Source organism: Sciurus vulgaris, assembly GCF_902686455.1.
Source record: "Sciurus vulgaris genome assembly, chromosome: 1".
In the NCBI taxonomy this organism is placed as follows: domain Eukaryota; kingdom Metazoa; phylum Chordata; class Mammalia; order Rodentia; family Sciuridae; genus Sciurus; species Sciurus vulgaris.
The window spans coordinates 113,114,321-113,127,806 of record NC_136461.1 but is presented as its reverse complement, the minus strand read 5'-3'; the positions used below and the strand labels follow the sequence as shown (position 1 = coordinate 113,127,806).

The 13,486-nt window shown below is 41.4% G+C and overlaps 1 pseudogene across 1 annotated transcript; it reads left to right on the top strand.

The window, feature by feature from the left end:
• The first annotated feature begins 9,642 nt into the window (after positions 1-9,642).
• Positions 9,643-10,065, top strand: LOC306638468 (cyclin-dependent kinases regulatory subunit 2-like; annotated as a pseudogene). The gene has a single exon. The product of its transcript is annotated as a cyclin-dependent kinases regulatory subunit 2-like (transcript).
• Positions 10,066-13,486: the final 3,421 nt, after the last annotated feature.

Here is a 13,486-nt window from a genome sequence, read left to right as displayed (position 1 = left end):
GGGTGACTTTAATGCACTGCTGTCACCACTAGATAGATCTTCCAAACAAAATCCAACCAAAGAAACTATAGAACTCAATAATACAATCAATAACCTAGACTTAATAGACATATATAGAATATTCCATCCATCAACGAGCGGATACACTTTTTTCTCAGCAGCACATGGAACCTTCTCGAAAATAGACCATATGTTATGCCACAAAACAGCCCTTAGGAAATGCAAAAAAATAGAGATACTGCCTTGTGTTGTATCAGATCATAATGGACTGAGAGTAGAAATCAATGACAAAGTAAAAAAAGGAAATTACTCCAACACTTGGAGACTAAATAAAATGCTATTGAATGAAATATGGATAACAAAAAATATCAGGGAGGAGATAAAAAAAATTCTTAGAGGTCAATGAGAATGATGATACAATATATCAAAATCTCTGGGACACTATGAAAGCGGTACTAAGAGGAAAATTCATTGCATGGAGCGCATTCCAGAAAAGAATGAAGAGTCAACAATTAAATGACCTAACATTACAGCTCAAAGCCCTAGAAAAAGAAGAACAGAATAACAGCAAAAGTAGTAGAAGACAGGAAATAATTAAAATCAGAGCTGAAATCAATGAAATTGAAACAAAAGAAACTATTCAAAAAATTGACAAAACAAAAAGTTGGTTCTTTGAAAAAGTAAACAAAATAGATAAACCCTTACCCACACTAACAAAGAGAAGGAGAGAGAAAACTCAAATTACTAAAATACATGATGCAAAAGGAAATATCACAACAGACACCACTGAGATACAGAACATAATGAGAAGCTACTTTGAAAATCTGTATTCCAACAAAATAGAATCTACCGAAGACATTGACAAATTTCTAGAGACATATGCTCCTCCCATACTGAACCAAGAGGACATACACGATTTAAACAGATCAATATCAAGCAATGAAATAGAAGAAGCCATTAAAAATCTACCATCCAAGAAAAGCCCAGGACCAGACGGATTCTCAGCCAAGTTCTACAAGACCTTCAAAGAAGAACTCATTCCAATACTTCTCAAAGTATTCCAGGAAACAGAAAAGGAGGGTACCCTACCAAACTCATTCTGTGAAGCTAATGTCACCCTCATACCCAAACCAGAAAAAGACACATCAAGGAAAGAAAATTTTAGACCAATATCCTTGATGAATATAGATGCAAATATCCTTAACAAAATATTGGCAAACCGTATCCAAAAACATATTAAGAAAATGGTGCACCACGATCAAGTGGGGTTCATTCCTGGAATGCAAGGATGGTTCAACATTCATAAATCTATAAACGTAATCCATCATATCAATAGACTTAAGGATAAGAATCATATGGTTATTTCAATTGATGCAGAAAAAGCATTTGACAAAATACAACACCCCTTCATGCTGAAAACACTAGAAAAAATAGGGATAGTAGGAACATACCTGAACATTGTAAAGGCTATTTATGCTATGCCCATGGCCAACATCATCCTTAATGGAGAAAAACTGAAACCATTCCCTTTAAAAATGGGAACACGACAGGGATATCCTCTTTCACCACTTCTATTCAACATTATCCTCGAAACTCTAGCCAGAGCAATTAGGCAGACTAAAGAAATTAAAGGGATATGAATAGGAACAGAGGAACTTAAGCTGTCACTGTTTGCGGATGACATGATTCTATATTTAGAGGATCCAAAAAACTCCTCCCGAAAACTTCTAGACCTCATCAATGAATTAAGCAAAATAACAGGCTATAAAATGAACACGCATAAATCTAAAGCATTTTTATACGCAAGCAATGAAACAGCTGAAAGGCAAATTAGGAAAACAACTCCATTTGCAATAGCCTCAAAAAAAATAAAATACTTGGGTATCAATCTAACCAAAGAGGTAAAAGATCTCTACAATGAAAACTACAAAACACTGAAGAAAGAAATTAAGGAAGACCTTAGAAGATGGAAAGATCTCCCATGTTCTTGGATAGGCAGAATTAATATTGTCAAAATGGCCATACTACCTAAAGTGCTATACAGATTCAATGCAATTCCAATTAAAATCCCAATGATGTACCTCACAGAAATAGAGCAAGCAATCATGAAATTCATCTGGAAGAATAAGAAACCCAGAATAGCTAAAGCAATCCTTAGCAGGAAGAATGAAACAGGGGGTATCGCAATACCAGAACTTCAACTATACTACAAAGCACTAGTAACAAAAACAGCATGGTATTGGCACCAAAATAGACAGGTAGATCAATGGTACAGAATAGAGGACACAGACACAAACCCAAATAAATACAATTTTCTCATACTAGACAAAGGTGCCAAAAATATGCAATGGAGAAAAGATAGCCTCTTCAACAAATGGTGCTGGGAAAACTGGAAATCCATATGCAACAGGATGAAACTAAACCCCTATCTCTCACCCTGCACAAAACTCAATTCACAATGGATAAAGAACCTTGAAATCAGACCAGAAACCCTGCATCTTTTAGGAGAAAAAGTAGGTCCACATCTTCACCTTGTTGGCTTAGGATCAGACTTCCTTAACCGGACTCCCATAGCACAAGAAATAAAAGCTAGAATCAACCACTGGGATAAATTCAAATTAAAAAGCTTTCTCTCAGCAAAGGAAACTATCAGCAATGCAAAGAGAGAGCCTACAGAGTGGGAGAATATCTTTGCCACTCATACTTCAGATAGAGCACTAATTTCCAGAATCTATAAAGAACTCAAAAAACTCTACACCAAGAATACAAATAACCCAATCAACAAATGGGCTAAGGAAATGAACAGACACTTTGCAGAAGATGTACAAGCAATCAACAGATATATGAAAAAATGTTCATCATCTTTAGTAATAAGAGAAATGCAAATCAAAACTACACTAAGATTCCATCTCACCCCAATTAGAATGGCGATTATCAAGAATACAAGCAACAATAGGTGTTGGAGAGGATGTGGGGGAAAAGGTACACTCATACATTGCTGGTGGGACTGCAAATTAGTGCAGCCACTCTGGAAAGCAGTGTGGAGATTCCTTAGAAAACTTGGAATGGACCTACCATTTGACCCAGCTATCCCACTCCTCGCCTATACCCAAAGGACTTAAAATCAGCATACTACAGAGATACAGCCACATCAATGTTCATAGTGGCTCAATTCACAATAGCCAGACTATGGAACCAACCTAGATGCCCTTCAATTGATGAATGGATAAAGAAACTGTGGTATATATATACAATGGAATATTACTCAGCTATAAAGAATAATAAAATTATGGCATTTGCAGGCAACTGGATGAAATTGGAGAATATCATGTTAAGTGAGATAAGCCAATCTCAAAAATCCAAAAGAGGAATGATCTCACTGATAAGTGGATGATGACACTTAATGGGGGGTGGGAGGGGGACAAGAATGGAGGAAGGAGGGACTGTATAGAGCGAAAAGAGAGGTGGGAGGGATAGGGGGAAAGAAAATATAACAGAATGAATCAAACATCATTACTCTATGTAAATATATGAATATGCAAATGGTATGCTGTTACTCCATGTACAAACTGAAACAACATGTATCCCATTTGTTTACAATAAAAATAAATTAATATATATATATATATATATTTATTTTTTGACACAGGTCCTCGCTAAGTTACTGAGGCTGTCTTTGAACTTGCCATCCTCCTACCTCAGCCTCCTGAGCTGCTGGAATTACAGCTGTGTGCCACTACCACACCAGCTATAGGTGTTTATATATGTGAATGTGCTTGCTGGTATGTAAATGAATGTGATTTGTTTTATGTACGTAATGCGTGTACATATATGTGCATGTATTTTTATGTGATTAGGAGGGCTTATGTGCACTTATGAGTATATTGTGTGTATATATACATATATATGTATTTGCATGTATGTCTGTGTACCTATTTATGTGTCTTGTGCGTGTGTATATTTCTGAGTGTGTATTACACATCTGTGTATGTGTGAGTGTGTCTCTGTGGGGGTATATGAGTGCATGTGCATGTGTGTATTAAGTTTGTATGTGTACATTGGCATGCATGATGTGTTTTTAAGTGTGTGCATGTGCCTGTGCATGTACTGACAGAGCCAGGTAACCCTGGAGCCTCAGTTGCTGAAGGTGAGGCAGGGAGTAAAGACCACATCAGGCCAGCTTAGACTGACAGTGCTGTGGAGGAAGCAAGACTTTCTCTGATGCCCTGGCCCCAAGGAACTCTACACCAGAGGAGCTACAACATTATTCTTTGCTGATGGGGACACCGAGGCACAGTAGCAACGCCATGTGTTCAGTGTCCAATCACGGAGAACTGCCCTCCCTCCAAGGAAGCCATAGCTCCCAAGCTTGAGGCTTCTCTACCTTGATGAAGGCCAGGAGCCATCACCAAATGAAGGAAGAGACTTCCCAATGGGTTTCTACCATCTTCATCTATAGCATCCAGGACAGAGTCCCAGAGTCCAGCACTCCTGGACTCCCTAATCATTCCAGCTTGAGTTTTTCTGAGCTCTGGGAACTGTGAAAGATGAAATAACTCTGAAATGAAAGGGAGGTCTCCTACTAAAAGGAGGTCTGAGGGCTTCACCCCACCCCAGCCCTTGCTGTGACTCTCAGCTGGGACAATGATTATCCTGAGTGGACACACACTCGCCCCTAGGATGCCCATGACTGTTAGAAAAATGGCTAGGATCCTAGGCACCTAGCAGCAGCTGGTGAAGTCACTGTCATCTATATTTGGAAGCTTGGGAGCTTAACCTCTGAACTGGTTCAACAGTGACATCCCAGTTTCAGAGTGTAGAGGAAAAAGGGCTCAGGATATCATGGTGGGGGGATCAGTCACTTAGTATACTTTTTTAAAGGAATATAATCTTACTTTATAGCCCAAACTGGTAAAGCAGACGTGCCAATGGTACTATGTGGCTATCTCATTGGTTGAAGGTATTACCTCTTAAGTTACTGTCAGGGTTTAAGAAAAAAGGGATTTCAGGATCAGGGCTGCCCCAGACCTACAAGCCCCACCCTGAGGATTCCCCTCAATGCATGTGCGCGTGCACACACACACACACACACACACACACACACACTCACACTCACACACACTGTCATTACAGCTTTTTGAGCTTAGAGGGCTGCCTCTCTGTCTCTTAGCCTTTCACTGATGAGAATTCAGTTTCAGCTACACGTGGGGAAGGGCTTCAGGTTTCCTGCCTATGCTCTGCTGAGATCCTCTTCCCCTGCTCTGTGACCACACCAGCTGCTGCCTCCTGGAGCCAGCACCTGCTTCTCAGCTACCCCCACAGCACCCTAGGCACAGTCTCCTCTACCACAACCCTGGGTCATTCCTTACCCAGCCCAGGGTGCCCTAGGGCAGAACATTCAGCATTCAGAAACCATTTCTTCCAGCTGCTATCCTGTGCTCCACATGTTGCCAAAACAATCTTTTCCCTGATCTTGGCTGGTCTCCAGCCATGCTGGATTGTCTGAGGCTGGGTTTCTGCCCTTCCATCAGCTTCCCATTAATACTTCCCATCCACAACAAAGACCAAAAACCTCAGAAACAAGATGGAACAAAACCCAGAGACAACATAAAGCCTACTGACTCATTTATCCATTTCAAAATATAACAATTATTTTCCTTTCCAAAAGGCCTACTGTGGGCAACCAGGGTGTAGAATGAGTCTTGGGAAGGTCCCTCCCAAAGGGAATCAGAAAAAGACAGCTAATTTGGGAGTGTCAGAGAGATAAGATCTGGGGCAGATACACAGCAGATTCCTGGGAGGGTGTTGTAAGGGAAAGGGCCCAGGAATAAATTTAGTAGCAGGTGACATGATCATCAGCCCACAAAACAAGACCCAATCAGAGACTTGCAATATTTTTATAAATTAGTTGCAACATCTAAAGGTTACAAGGTTTCATATAAAAGTCTGAATTTATGCTGCCTTTTCTTGAAATATTAGAAGAGCTGGCAACTGGGCCTGCATTCCATCATTGCAACTTCTGAAGGGTGTGATCCAGAGTGGCCTGTTCTCAGTGCCCTTGGATTTGCCCACCAGCTTTATTATGCAGATCTGCTCCTGCCCAGCTGGCCTCAAATCCTTAGTTCAAAAACCAACCAAGTAACTAAGCTTCCCAAGAGCTGTTCACAATGGGGCATACCTGTTATCCCAGCTACTTGGGAGGCTGAGAAAGGAGGATCCAGAGTTCAAAGTCAGCTGGGGTAAGAAGGTGAGACCTTATTCCCCTGCCTCCAAAAAAAGAAAGAGAGTGAGAGGAGAAAAGGAAAAAAAAAAAAAAAAAAAAAATCCTCCCCTGAAGACAAGACAGGCCTTGGCAGGAGTCTGGGTATCAACCCTGGACTGACAGTGACAGCACCATCTAGGAGACCTCCAGAAATGGTTCATGCTGAGCCTACAGGGTCACATATTCAGGAGGGGATTTGAGTTTAGCAATGGCATCTAGGAAGTTCATTCTTTATCCACAAAAGTCATTTAGGGATTAGCCTAGAAAAAACCACTCCAAAGTTCTGAAAATTCCATATTACAGCAGGGAGTCAGTCTACATGAAAAGACCACTGCCATCTGTCCCAATCTGGAGGGGCGTCCAGGGCCAACCAAAATGAGGAGGACTTTCTCAGATATATCTGGGAATGTTAATAATTTTCTTTAGTGATTAAATATCTTTAGACAAAACAAAACAAAACAAAACAAAAAAGTCCTATGAATTTGTTTGAGGGACAGCAAGGAGGACAGATTGGGGACAGTAAGTACACTCCATAGTCAGCCTCCTCAGGAGACAGAACTCCAAAACATACAGAAGTGAGAGTCAGTTTAGATCTGGGATGAGGCCTTCATTAATCCTGTTGCTTCACTACAAGTCAAAGAAGTCCCTACTGCAGCAGCATGCTGAACCAGACCCCACAGACTCACAAGAGCTGATTATGCACATCACTTCCCAACTTCACAGCCAAGGTCACTGACTTCATATTGCTAACTTGAAATCAAGTTACCATGGTGGGAACATTTACACCACAGAAATTGGCAAATACTACAAATCAGGGCCCACCACAACCATCACCATCACCACCACCTTATCCCCCACCCTGCAGCAGATTGTCAAACATGTCCCAGAACACCACTGCTGAATCTTCTATGAACCACCAGTAACATTAGGCCCAGGATGTGCTTCTGGGTACAGGTCATATTTCATCAAGAGAAGCCCCCAAATTTAACATTCACCCTTGCACTTCCAACTAGAAATGAACCAGGCAGAACAACAAACTCAGTCAGAATCTGACACTACCACATCACTGACTCTATTTTTAATTGCTTCTCCAAGGAGCCCAGGTCTGAGCAGAGGCTTTCTTTTCTGTGAGCTGAGTTTTCTTTGCTTTCCCTGAGTTAAATTCTTACAGATGGAAAAGGGCAGGGGCCAAAGCTCATGTTGCTATCAATGCATGAAAAGGAGTGCCCTTTAGGATTAAGGGATGAACACCTCTCAAAGGAATTAAGAGCCCTCCTAGCTTTCAGTCCTGTGGGGTTAACAGCCATACGAGATAATTAGGAGTTAAAAGTGCACCAGTCCTCAAGGATATGGGAGTGAGATAACATACCAGGAGACAGGAGGCTGGGAGAGTCAACTCAGCCTCCTGAAACTATGTGGTCAGCAGAGAGGCCAGCTCAGGCCCGACAAAGCAAGGTCTGCACTATGCTGAAAATAATATCAGAGACTTTCCCAGATGATAAGAGTAAATCCCTAGTGGTGAGGGGGAAATGCCTGGGGAGAATGGTCACTGAAGTAACCCACAGTTTCATTTCCCTTATTATCATAGCAAAATACACACCTTCAGGTTGAGGCTTAAGATAGTAATGAGACACAAGACACGTGAAGAAACATGATGAAGAGAGCAGGCACAACTGAGGTCCCACCTCCCATGGAGTGACATCAAGAGGCCAGGTTCCTGCCTACACATAGATGCCATGAAAGTTATTCCTCTTTGTACTTTTCTGGACTCAGCCTGGGATTTCTGTCCCCCGTATGCTGTCTCCTCTGACTCTAGCCGAAGTGTGTGCTGAAAACCTCATCTGTGCTGAAATTCTTTCTGAGTCCATTAATTGTTTCTACAACTCTGCATCCTAGAACCCAAGTTCTGTAGCCTAATAAAACTCACTGAAGGCATCAGCTAATTGCCCCTCCACCTTGCTGGATAATTGACCTCTCAATCCACATCTCAGAAGAGCTTCGTTTTACAGAAAGAATCCATAAAGTGTGGAATAGTGAAGGGGGCAAAAAAAGAATTGGAAGGTGGGAAAGGAGTGATTTCTTTATAATATCCTAGTCTTTCTCTTCCTAGATTACTTTAGACAAGGTAACCTCTCCATTCTCTTCCAGCCTCCTAATTCAAAGCCACTTCTCTGTCATGCTCTCTATCCCACTAAATCTGCTCTTCAATGTCACAGACATCAGCAGAGCCTCATTTATTTTCTCCCTGCTGGATGCTCTTCCCTTTCAACTGGGAAATGAGGATTGGTTGCCTCAACTGCTTATCAGCTCCTTCAGTTTCCCTGCATTCCTCTGGACCACATTGCTGGCTGAAACTTGGTGATTATCAACTCAAGGAAGGTAAAAACTATGCAAGAAAGGGAATATAGCCATACCATGTAGCAAGACTGAGAACAAAAGTTACATGATAATGTAAATACCTGAAAGTTGATTTAACCAACAACTGTGAAACTGAAGTGGGAGGGTGTTACTACCCTCCTTCAGCAACAGGAGATTCAGATTCCATTGGAGTATACAACCTGCAGGAAAACCTGCCAGCCTGGTGATAGACAGCTCCTGAGTGGCTTTCGAGCCATAAGACAGTGACTTCCTTCCCCAGGTCCACTTGCTGGGCTCTTTGTGGAAAGACAGCCCTTTCTCTTTAGGCCACTTTGCTGGGGTCAGCTCCAGACCTTAAGGGGCAGCTAAGGAGCCACGGCTTCTTCCCCTTGCCTCCAAGTCTCCAAATTCTCGTCAGTCCATCCACCTTTTTTGATTTTTCTTGTTGTTGTTGTTGTTGTTGTTTGTACTAGTGATTGAAGCCAGGGGTGCTTTACCACTGAGCTACATCTCCAGTCCTTTTTATTTTGAGACAGGATCTCACTAAGTTGCTGAGGTTGACCTATAATTTATAATCCTTCTGCCTCAGCCTCCCAAATTGCTGGGATTACTGGTGTGTGCCACTGGGCCCTGCTCCATCTGCTCTTTCTAAGATGCATCTTTTCTCTCCTGTGTTCTGTTTAAGTCCTGTTTCCCAAACCAAGAACCAAACAAAGAGGCAAGCAAGGGGAACAAGGAACACCCAGCACCTGGGGAGGCTGGGGCAAGGCCAAGACACAGGTATCATCTCCAGCCAACTGTTGCAGAAGATACACTGTTGCCAAATCTTTTCATTTACCTGGAAAGAGGCTTGACCTTTGGTTTTGTGAAACTTCCTGTTTTTAAATGTAAGCAACTAATTAAAATATATTTGAGGATTCAAATCCAGAGCATTGGGCCTGCAGTCGTTGAGTTTGAGTTGAGTTGTAGCCCTGGCTTGAAATGGACTTGCATTCTGCTTGGCTTGTTCTTGCAGTCTTCGGTTTCCGCCCCGTTGTGTGCCCGCAGTATGGCCCACAAGCAGATCTACTACTCAGATAAGTGCTTTGACAAGCACTATGAGTGCTGGCATGTCATGTTACCAAGAGTACTTTTTAAACAACTACCTAAAACTCATCTAATATCTGAAGAGGAATTGAGGAGACTTGGTGTCCAACAGAGTCTAGGCTGGATTCATTAAGTGATTCATGAGCCAGAACCACATATTCTTCTCTTTAGATGACCTCTTCCAAAAGAGCAACAAAAATGAAGTATATCCGGGATCATCAATTAAATCTTTCGCAAATTTAATGTATATGTATATATAAGGCAGTATTCAGTGAATACTTGAAAAATGTACAAATCATTCATCCATACCTGTGCATGAGCTGTATTCTTCATAGCAACAGAGCTCAGTTAAATGCAACTGCAAGTAGGTTATTGTGAGGTGTTTAAGATAAAATTTCTTCTAGTTAGTTTTTCTCTTAATATAAGCTCCTGTTGGACATTACCTGTTACTTTTGTTAAATAAAGTTTATATGTTGCATTAAAAAAAAATCTTTGCTTAGACCCAGAGCCTGACTCAGCCAAAAAACTGGTTCCTCCAGTCCTTGAGGAATTCAAACCTTTGTAGCACTTGAGGGAAAATGTTCATAATCTATTCATGTTCTGTTCATGTTCCTATTCTAGGGTAGAGAAATACAAAGAGGGTGAGACTAAAATGGAGCACTTGCTCCATAATCCACAAAGCATCTGCTATGCATTTACCAAAGGATAGTCCAATTACAAAATTACAAATGAAGGTACAAAAGAAGATACAATTGCAAATATGTATCTTTTGTGACTCAGAAGTATCTCTCAAGGACCTGAGAGCTACTCTCAGGAATGTTACCATCAAAAGAATAAGATCTCAGTCTCTAAGACTCCACAGGGGAGGACAGAATCCTAACTTTGATAACTATCAGCCTATAAGCACAGCTGGCCCAGTCTCATTTACACTGAACAACACTTTGTACTGTTTTACTTCTCTGATTTTGAGCCCTCATGCTCCCCCTTAGTTGACTGGAGGTCACGGAGTCAAGCTATGCACTGTTAGTCTCCCACTAACTTTACTGTAGATAGTACCTCAGATGTGTGGGATACGATGATGATAATGGTTGCCCAGGTTCCTTTTCAGGGACTTGAAGGTCATTTTTGTCAAAAGTACTGACTCTTCACTTGGGCCTGTCTGATAAGTGATCTTTTGACCTCAGGAGGTAGACAACCCCACTCTCAGACCATGTTAACACCACCATTCCATGAACTATGAACATGCCACTGATTAAGCCAATCACTTTTTCCCATGCCTTAAATCACCCTGCTTCTTTATCACATCAGTACCTCTTAATGTTGTCCTCTGGGCATTGGATTTGGGACTTGGATCTCCACCTCCAAGCTCAGCTACCTTGTAAATAAAACTCTTTGCAAAACTGAGTTGTCTCAGTGATTGGCATACAGTGCAGCAGGCATCATGGGCCTGGTTCACTAATAAGACAAATCTTTTAACTTTCCATATTAAGTCAATTTGATCTTTGAGAGTCTGCCAAAATATCATAATAATACTATCACCATCATCTTATCATCATCATCATCATTCCATTACTGGAAATTCAGTTGTGTTCCTCAGCTCTGGCATTCTCATGAAAAAAAGATTTCAAGCAAGAATGAACTGAAGGGGCTGGGGTTGTGACTCAGTGGTAGAGCGCTCACCTAGCATGGGTGAGGCACTGGGTTTGATCCTCAGCACCACATAAAGATAAATAAAGGTATTGTGTCCATCCACAACTAAAAAAACATATTTAAAAGAAAAGAACTGGAGCAAAAGTATAGCAAAGTTTATTGACTAAGGTAGGTATATAGTCTCACAAAAGATGTCAACAATACACTTCTTTCTTTTCTTTTTTGGTACCCAGGATTGAATCCAGGGTGCTTAACCACTGAGTCACATTCCTAGCCTTTTTGTTTATGGTGTTTTTTTTTTTTTTTTTTTTTTTTTTTTTTTTTGTTTTTGTTTTTTTTTCTTTTTTTCGGTGCTCAGGATTTGAACCCAGGGCATTGTGCTTACGAGGCAAGCACTCTACCAACTGAGCTATATCCCCAGCCCCATTTATGTTTTATTTTAAGACAGGGTCTCAGTAAGTCCCTAGGGCCTGGCTAAATTGCTGAGGTTGGTCTCTGGCCTCAGCCTCCCAAGTCAGTGGGATTACAAGTGTGCACCACAGTGCCTGGCTCAACAGTACATTTCTTTAGTTTTTTTAGTTTTATAGGAGCTAAGGGAACGTTCTTTTGGAGAACTATTTCCAAGCACCAACTCCTAGCTCTAGATTGACAGTTGGAGTGCATTAGACTTCTAAATCCTACTCTGCATGTTTTTACCCAAAAGTACCTAAGAGAAATCCATGGGGTGGGGGTAAATTTGCAATTACAATAAGATTAAAATGACATGCTAAGGACCTAAAGGCAACTTTTGATCTTGGCCCATGCCAACTGGTTTTAAACTGGAAGGTGTTTTTATAGCTATTGGGTTCTTGGTTCTCTGGTCAGTCTCTGATCAGGGCACCTGTCTTCCTTTTTTTTTTTTTTTGGTACCAGGGATGGAAACCAGGGGCACTTAACCACAACCCTGGCCCTTTTTTATATTTTATTCTGAGACAAGGCCTGCTAAGTTTTTGAGGCTGTCTTTGAACCTGCGATCCTCCTGCCTCAGACTCCCAAGCTGCTGGGAGTACAGTAGTTGCCACTGCACCCGGATGTCTTCCTCTTATCTGAAGAGGAGTCTTGGGCAATATTCCTCAACCCTGAAAATAACAGGTTGTCACATGCTTTCCCTGGCTTGCCTCTTATGTCTAACTTCTGCCTAACAATTCTACCTTTGTGCAGTTCTGATCTTTTTTATTTTTTTATTTTTATTTATTTATTTATTTTGCAGTCCTGGGGATTGAACCCAAGGCCTTGTGCTTTCGAGGCAAGCACTCTATCAACTGAGCTATATCCCCAGCCCCAAGTTCTGATCTTCAGAACACACTTCATTTTAGTAAATTAAAAATTGGGACTTTTAATTGAAAATTAACAGTTTTAATTCAATACAAGAAGCAATACCATTTAAAAATGCCCACAACCTTGCAGACATAGACTGAGCACTTCTCTCTACTTACTCATTCAAAGCTCCCAGGTTTTTCTCCAAAAAAGCCTCCACTGCCTGCCCCCACCTCACTCCCAGCTCTGTTTCCTCACCCCTCCCTGAGGCTCCCAAAGTATGAGCGTTCCCTTCAAAGGTTGCTTCCTCCCAAATGACTTTCTGTCCTCTCATGTCCCTCCCTCATATATACATATCCCCAACTCCTGTCCTGTGCTAGGGATACTTCCCTGTTAACGCTTGTCTGGAATATAAGAAGAGAATGTCTAAGGGCTATGAGTTGGTTTTTGAGTCCCCAAATCATTCCAGATCATTCAGTCTTATTGCAGAATACATGCTACAAACACTCCATCAATACCCTTCAGTCAAGGCATAGACCACCCTCATCTGCCTGGAAATTTTCTTAGCTTTTCCTCTAGAAATGCAGGGCAGCTCTCCAAGGTTTCATGTACTCCATACTGCTTGCTTATGTATATTTTACTCCTTTAACAAATTTTTGTTTTGAACCCAAGCCAGTCCTCCTGCTCTTTCAAGCTGAAGCTGCATCATCTACTCCTCCCCAAGCATTGGGCGGGACTCTGGATCAGTTAAAGGCCCCAAGCACCTGCATGTTGTTGCAATCAGCCCAGCCCAGCCTTGCCCACTCTTTTTTTTTTTTTTTTTTTTTTTAGCTT